The sequence below is a fragment of the Saimiri boliviensis genome, chromosome 2 (assembly GCF_048565385.1).
Source record: "Saimiri boliviensis isolate mSaiBol1 chromosome 2, mSaiBol1.pri, whole genome shotgun sequence".
Classification (NCBI taxonomy): Eukaryota; Metazoa; Chordata; class Mammalia; order Primates; family Cebidae; genus Saimiri; species Saimiri boliviensis.
In genome coordinates, this window is record NC_133450.1 from 4,315,237 (window position 1) to 4,322,822 (window position 7,586).

The following is a 7,586-nucleotide window of genomic DNA, read 5'->3' on the forward strand; positions in this document are numbered from 1 at the left end:
TTGCTTTATAACAGAACATAATCATAGGAGTGAGATCTTGTCGATTTCTACCTACCCTCAAAGAGGAAGAAAGGGCAAGGATCATAGGCAGAATTCTGCCTACTATGCCACGTGATTAAATTCTAGCCAAAAAGTTAATGGCAACTCTGTTCTTCCAGTTGCTCAGGTCAAAATGCTGGTGTCCTCCTTGGCCTCTTACTTCTCACACGTCACTGGGCAGTAAGCAAGTTCTGTTAGCATTCAAGCACTTCCCATGCCCTTCTAGTTTGTGATGCTGGGCAGGTCACCATAAGCCCTCCTGTGGATTAGTGTAACTTCCTAGCTGGCATTGTTTTTTTTTTTTCAGACGGAGTTTTGCTCTGTCGCCCAGGCTGGAGTGCAGTGGCGTGATCTCAGCTCACCGCAACCTCCGCCTCCCGGGTTCATGATTCTCTTGCCTCAGCCTCCCGAGTAGCTGGGATTACAGGCATGCACCACCACGCCCGGCTAATTTTGTATTTTTAGTAGGGATGGGGTTTCTCCATGTTGGTCAGGCTAGTCTCGAACTCCTGACTTCAGGTGATCTGCCTGCTTCTGCCTCCCAAAGTGCTGGGATTACAGTCGTGAGCCACCGCACCCGGGACGTTCTGTTTTTAATATAACAACCAGAGTGATCCTGATACAGCATATGCCAAACTATGTCCCTTAGCACTATTCAGTGGGTCTCTATCTCATAATAAAGACCAGAATCCTTAATATGGACCACATGATTCTACTTTGGTCTCCGTATTAGGTTTGTGACCTCAAAATCCTATCACTCTTCCGACCGGGTGTGGTGGTTCATACCTACAGTCTCAGCACTTTGGGAGGCCAAGGTGGGCGGATCACTTGAGGTCAGGAGTTCGAGACCAGCCTGTCCATCATGGCAAAACCCCGCCTCTACTAAAAATACAAAAATTAGCTGGCGTGGTGGCACACATCTGTAATCTCAGCAATGTGGGAGGCCGAGATGGGCAGATCACTTGAAGTCGGGAGTCCAAGACGAGCCTGGCCAACATAGTGAAACCCCCGTCTTCGCCAAAAATACAAAAACTAATTGGGCATGGTGGTGTGTGTTCCTCAGGAGGCCGAGGCACGAGAATCGCTTGAACCTGGGAGGCGGAGGTTGCAGTAAGCTGAGATTGAGCCACTGCACTCTAGCCTGGGTAACAGAGTGAGACTCAATCTCAAAAAAAAAAAAAAAATCCTATTACTCTTTGCCTCCTTCCCTTCGCTGTAGCCTGTAGCCTCACAGGACTCCTTGCTGTTCCTTAAACATGTCAAAAAGTGCTTTAGGGCTTTGCTACTTGCTCTTCTCTTTGCCTAAAATGTTCTTCCCAAGATATCTTCATGGCTAGCCCTCATTTTCTTCATGTCTTAATTCAAAAGTCACCTTTCAGGCAGGCAAGGTGGAGCATGCCTGTAATCCCAGTGCTTTGGGAGGTTGAGGTGGGAAGACTGCTTGAGGCCAAGTGTTCGAGACCAGCCTAGGGAACATAGTGAGACCTTTTTTGCCTCTACAAAAAAAAAAAAAAAAAAAAAAAAAAAAAAAAATGCTAGCTTGGTGACACATTCCTGTAGTCTCAGATACTTGGGAGGCTGAGACAAAGGATAGCTTGAGCTCAGGAGTTTGAGGTTGCAGTGAGCTATGATCATGCCACTGCACTCCAGCTTAGGTGACAGAGTGAGATCCTATCTCTAAAAAAAGTAAAAATAGGCTGGGTGGGGTGGCTTACGCCTGCAATCCCAGCACTTGGGGAAGCCAATGTGGGCAGATCACAAGGTCAGGAGTTCGAGACCAGCCTGGCCAGTATGGCGAAACCCTGAGTCTACTAAATATACAAAAAATATATATATAGCAGGATGTTGTGGTGCATGCCTGTGATCCTAGCTTCTTGGGGGGCTTAGATAGGAGAGTCCACTGAACCTGGGAGGCAGAGGTTACAATGAGCTGAGATCACGACACTGCACTGTAGCCTGGACAACAGAGCAAAACTCAGTCTCAGGAAAAATAAAAATAAAAACTAAACAAAATTCAGGCCAGGAGTAGTGGTTCATGCCAGTAATCCCAGTGAGGCCAAGGTGGGCAAATCACTTGAGCCCAAGGAGTTAGAGACCAGCCTGGGCAACTGGGCAACACGGGGAAATCCTCATCTCTGAAGAAACCACAGTGTTGCCGGGCGCGGTGGCTCACGCCTGTCATCCCAGCACTTTGGGAGGCCGAGGCGGGTGGATCACGAGGTCAAGAGATCGAGACCATCCTGGTCAACATGGTGAAACCCCGTCTCTACTAAAAATACAAAAAATTAGCTGGGCATGGTGGCATGTGCCTGTAATCCCAGCTACTCGGGAGGTTGAGGCAGGAACATCGCCTGAACCCAGGAGGCGGAGGTTGCGGTGAGCCGAGATCGCGCCATTGCACTCCAGCCTAGGTAACAAGAGCGAAACTCCGTCTCAAAAAAAAAAAAAAAAAAAAAAAAAAAAAAAAAGAAACCACAGTGTTGCGGCATGTGCCTGTAATTACAGCTACTTGGGAGGCTGAGGTGGGGAAGTTGAGGATGTGTGAGCTGTGATGGCACCACTGTATTCCAGCCTGGGCGACAGCGTGAGACCCTGTCTCCAAAACAACACAAATTTACCTTTCTAGTGAGGCTTCTCGTGGCTAAACCACTTCATACTCTCCTTGAGTTCTGTGCACCTTAGTACTTTTCACTGCGCGACATACGAAAGGTTTCTTTTTTTTCTTTTTGAGTTGGAGCCTCGCTCTGTCACCCAGGCTGGAGTGCCGTGGTGGGATCCTGGCTCACTGCAACCTATGCCTCCCTGGTTCAAGTGATTCTCCTGCCTCAGCCTCCTGGGTAGCTGGGATTACAGGCACGCAGTGACATACTCAGCTAATTTTTGTATTTTTAGTAGAGACAGTGTACTGAGTTCAGCTCGGCTGTAGAGACCCCCACCCAGGCGGCGCTGAGGGCATTAAGAAGCAGACACCCAGATACAACAGTAAAGTGGGACTAGCCGGGGGCCAGCAGCCTTCCGAGCCGAGAGCTGCGGGGGGCTGCCGGCATTCCTGGCTGAAGACCTCCAGCAGATGCTGACCCACGTATTCCCTCTGAACAGGTGATGATTATTAACAAACAGATGTTCTGTGTTTTATCATAGAACCAGGAGAAACTAGGTAGGCAGCTGGTGCCTACTTACCATGGATCAAGGACAAACCAGAAAGTATTCACGAGGGAGCCATGGGGGCAGGTCACATATCCCGAGCTGAAAGAAATTGTTTTAACCGGTGTATGATATACATATACTGGTTTGCTACTTTAGAATGCCCCAAGCAGTTTTCCACTGGTGGCTGGGGTAGGGGACTGGCTGGGTTTTCCTTGACATTGTTCTTAGCAAACAATATAGTCCGTCATACACTCAGCATTTCTCAACAGTAGGGTTTCACCATGTTGGCCAGGCTGGTCCTGAATTCCTGACCTCAAATGATCCACCTGCTTCAACATCCTGAAGTGCTAGGATTACAAGCGTGCGCCACTGTGCCTGGCCCACACTACAGGTTTTAATTTTTCATCTTGTTTCTCTCTCCCACCAAAATGTAATCCATTAGCACAGAGATTGTGTCCCCTTCCCCCCTCCTCTTCTTTTGTATCAAGTTGGCATATGGTAAGCACTCACTAATGTTTGTCGCGTTAATAATACTGTGAGAGGAGACGATGAGAGGGAAGCATTCTTTTCGGCCGGACGAAGCGGCTCAGGCCTGTAATCCCTGCACTTTTGGAGGCTGAGGTGGGATGGATCACCTGAGGTCAGGAGTTGGAGACCAGCCTGGCTAACGTGATGAAACGTGATTTTTTTTTTCTACAAAAAAAAAAAAAAAAAAAATTAGCCAGGTGTGGTGGCATGCGCTTATAGTCCCAGGTACTCAGGAGGCTAAAGCTGGTGAATTGCTTGAACCCAGGAGGCAGAGGTTGCAGTGAGGCAAGATCATGCCACTGCCTTCCAGCCTGGCAATGGAGCAAGACTCCATCTCAAACAAAACAAAACAAAACAACAAAACAAAACAAAACTTTTTTTAAAAAAATAGGAGATGGGCCGGGCGCGGTGGCTCAAGCCTGTAATCCCAGCACTTTGGGAGGCCGAGGCGGGCGGATCACGAGGTCGAGAGATCGAGACCAATCCTGGTCAACATGGTGAAACCCCGTCTCTACTAAAAATACAAAAAAATTAGCTGGGCATGGTGGCTCGTGCCTGTAATCCCAGCTACTCAGGAGGCTGAGGCAGGAGAATTGCCTGAACCCAGGAGGCGGAGGTTGCGGTGAGCCGAGATCGTGCCATTGCACTCCAGCCTGGGTAACAAGAGCGAAACTCCGTCTCAAAAAAAAAAAAAAAAAGGAGATGGGATATTCCAGGCTGGGGTGTAGTGCTGCTATTACAGCCCACTGCAGCCTTGGACTTCTTGGGCTCAGGCCATCCTCTCACCTCAGCCTCCCGAGTGCTGAGACTAGAGGTGCGTACCACATTACCCAGCGAATATTTTTATTTTTAGTAGAAACAAGGTCTTGCTATGTTGCCAAGGCTGGTCTCAAGGGGTCCTCCTGTCTCAGCCTCCCAACGAGCAGGGATTATAGGCGTGGGCCACCAGGCCTGGCTGGGAGTTGGAGCATTCTAAGATCTTTCTACTGTTTGGGAGGGAGGTGGTGATTAACTTTAGAGCTGCCAAGCTAAATGGGCATGCCACGCTTTTAAGGGATGCCACTGAGAGAACCGAAATGGAACTAGGACTTCAGTGTGGATGGGAAGAGAAGGGGAAAAAGAAAATGTCGGCCGGGCGCGGTGGCTCAAGCCTGTAATCCCAGCACTTTGGGAGGCCGAGGCGGGTGGATCACAAGGTCAAGAGATCGAGACCATCCTGGTCAACATGGTGAAACCCCGTCTCTACTAAAAATACAAAAAATTAGCTGGGCATGGTAGTGCGTGCCTGTAATCCCAGCTACTCAGGAGGCTGAGGCAGGAGAATTGCCTGAACCCAGGAGGCGGAGGTTGCGGTGAGCCGAGATCGCGCCATTGCACTCCAGCCTGGGTAACAAGAGCGAAACTCCGTCTCAAAAAAAAAAAAAAGAAAATGTCATTAAGCCAACGGGAGGCGGGAATGAAGAAAAAGCAGCCAAGATACAATCAAAAGAAAGCACAAAGCTTCCTGATTCTTGTAGCATGGCGGATGCCTAAAATCCCTTCACAGTCCTTCACAAACCATGCAGGTCGACAGTGAAAGCAAATTAAGTCACCCTGTCCCTCACAGCCTCACTAGGAGACAGGGCATACCTCAAACTTCAATTTACATGTAAATGGGGAGATAAATATCTGAAACCAGCAGAGCTAGGTCTAGAGCTGACGTCTGAGCGGGGAGTCAGGAGGGTTGTGTGGAAGATGGCAGAGTGCAGCCGGGTCCTGGAGGTGAGGGCACACAGAGGGCATCTGCTAGAGTTAGCCCCAGAAGGAGAGGGTAACTGTCCTGAGACCTGGTGGGTCAGAGCACTGTCTACTGAGTAATTAAAAGGAACATTCACGAAATGGCAATCCCAGAAACAACATTCTCTGATCACAATGCAATACAATTACACATTAACAAAATTAAAAGCAAAAGGGTTTTTGAACTAGAATTTTTTTTTTTTTTTTTTTTTTTTTGAGATGGAGTCTTGCTCTGTCACCCCGGCTGGATTGTAGTGGTGCTATCTTAGCTCACTGCAACCTCCGCCTCCTGGGTTAAAGCAATTCTAGTGCTTCAGCCTCCCGAGTAACTGAGATGACAGGTGCCCGCCACCACGTTCAGCTAATTTTAGTAGACATGAGATTTTACCATGTTGACCAGGCTAATTTTTGTATTTTTAGTAGAGATGAGGTTTTACCATGTTGGCCAGGCTGATCTTGAACTCCTGACCTCAAGTGATTCACCTGCCTTCGCCTTCCAAAGTGCTGGAGTTACAGGCATGAGCAACCGCACCCAGCCTAGAAATTTTAAAGAATTCGATTAAGCAACTCTTGCATCAACAGGGTAATACAAACCCAAATTGCAGAATTTCATAAAATAGCAATAATGAAAACATAGCTTATCCGAATCTATGAGGTAATGCAAAAGCAGTTGCCAGGAGAAAATGTATTACATCAAATACTCATATCAGTAAAAGTAAACATCAACCAAAAAGGAAAAATCCAAAGTAAACCAAGAGAAAGTAGAAGGTTGGACTGAATATAGACATAAATAGAAATGAATGAATTAGGCCCGGGGGCAGTGGCTCATGCCTATGATTCCAGCACTTTGGGAGGCTGAGGCGGGTGGATCACTTCGAGCTCAGGAGTTCAAGACCACCCTGAGCAACATGGTGAAACCCTGTCTCCACTAAAAATACAAAAATTAGCCGGGTGCATAGTGGCACATGCCTATAATCCCAGCTACTCTGGAGGCTGAGGCATGAGAATCATTTGAACCCGGGAGGCAGAGGTTGCAGTGAGCTGAGATTGCATTACTGCTGGAGCCTAAGCAACAGAGTGAGAGTCTGTCTCAAAAGAAAAAGAAAAAGAAAAGAGGCCGGGCGCGGTGGCTCAAGCCTGTAATCCCAGCACTTTGGGAGGCCGAGGCGGGTGGATCACGAGGTCGAGAGATCGAGACCATCCTGGTCAACATGGTGAAACCCCGTCTCTACTAAAAATACAAAAAAATTAGCTGGGCATGGTGGCTCGTGCCTGTAATCCCAGCTACTCAGGAGGCTGAGGCAGGAGAATTGCCTGAACCCGGGAGGCGGAGGTTGCGGTGAGCCGAGATCGCGCCATTGCACTCCAGCCTGGGTAACAAGAGCGAAACTCCGTCTCAAAAAAAAAAAGAAAAAGAAAAGAAAGACAAAGAAAAAAAATGAGCTAGGAAACAGAAAAGAACGGTGTTTGGAGTTGGAGATGGCATGGACACTGGTAGAGCTATTCTGGCTGTGGTGAGGAGGTGAGGTGACCCCTGCCTGGTCCGGGTACTCCCAGCTCTCCCGGAACCCTTCTTGGCTCCAGCCTTTGAAACATATCTACCCGCCCCAACCGTAGTTTCCTGCGTTTTCCTTGTCCTCTGCCCCCCTCTGCACCACTGAAGGCAGAAGCATGGGGTGCTCCCCTGTGCCAGCCGTCCACGGTCAGCACCAATGGGCAGAAAGCAGTGAGGCCTCGGATTGCCCTCTGCTGTTTCTCTATCCCACGTCCCTGTCTCTCTCCTTAAGAAGACTGGATGCCTGTGCTAATGCAGAGATTGAGAGACCACAACGTAAACCCTTGCTTGAAGGAATCTGATGCTGCTGCCAGAGGAATGGATGCAAATGACGGTGACAGGGAAACATGTTCCATTTATGGGTTTATTTATTGGTGGTCTTGCTGTGGTGTCCAGGCTGGCCTCAAACTGCTAGACTCAAGGGATCCCACAGCCTCAGCCTCCCAAGTAACTGTAGTTATGGGCCACCACTCTGGGCTCTACTTCCTAGCGGGTGAAAACTACCCGGAAGTCTGGAATTCTAGCATGATCTAGAGAAGAC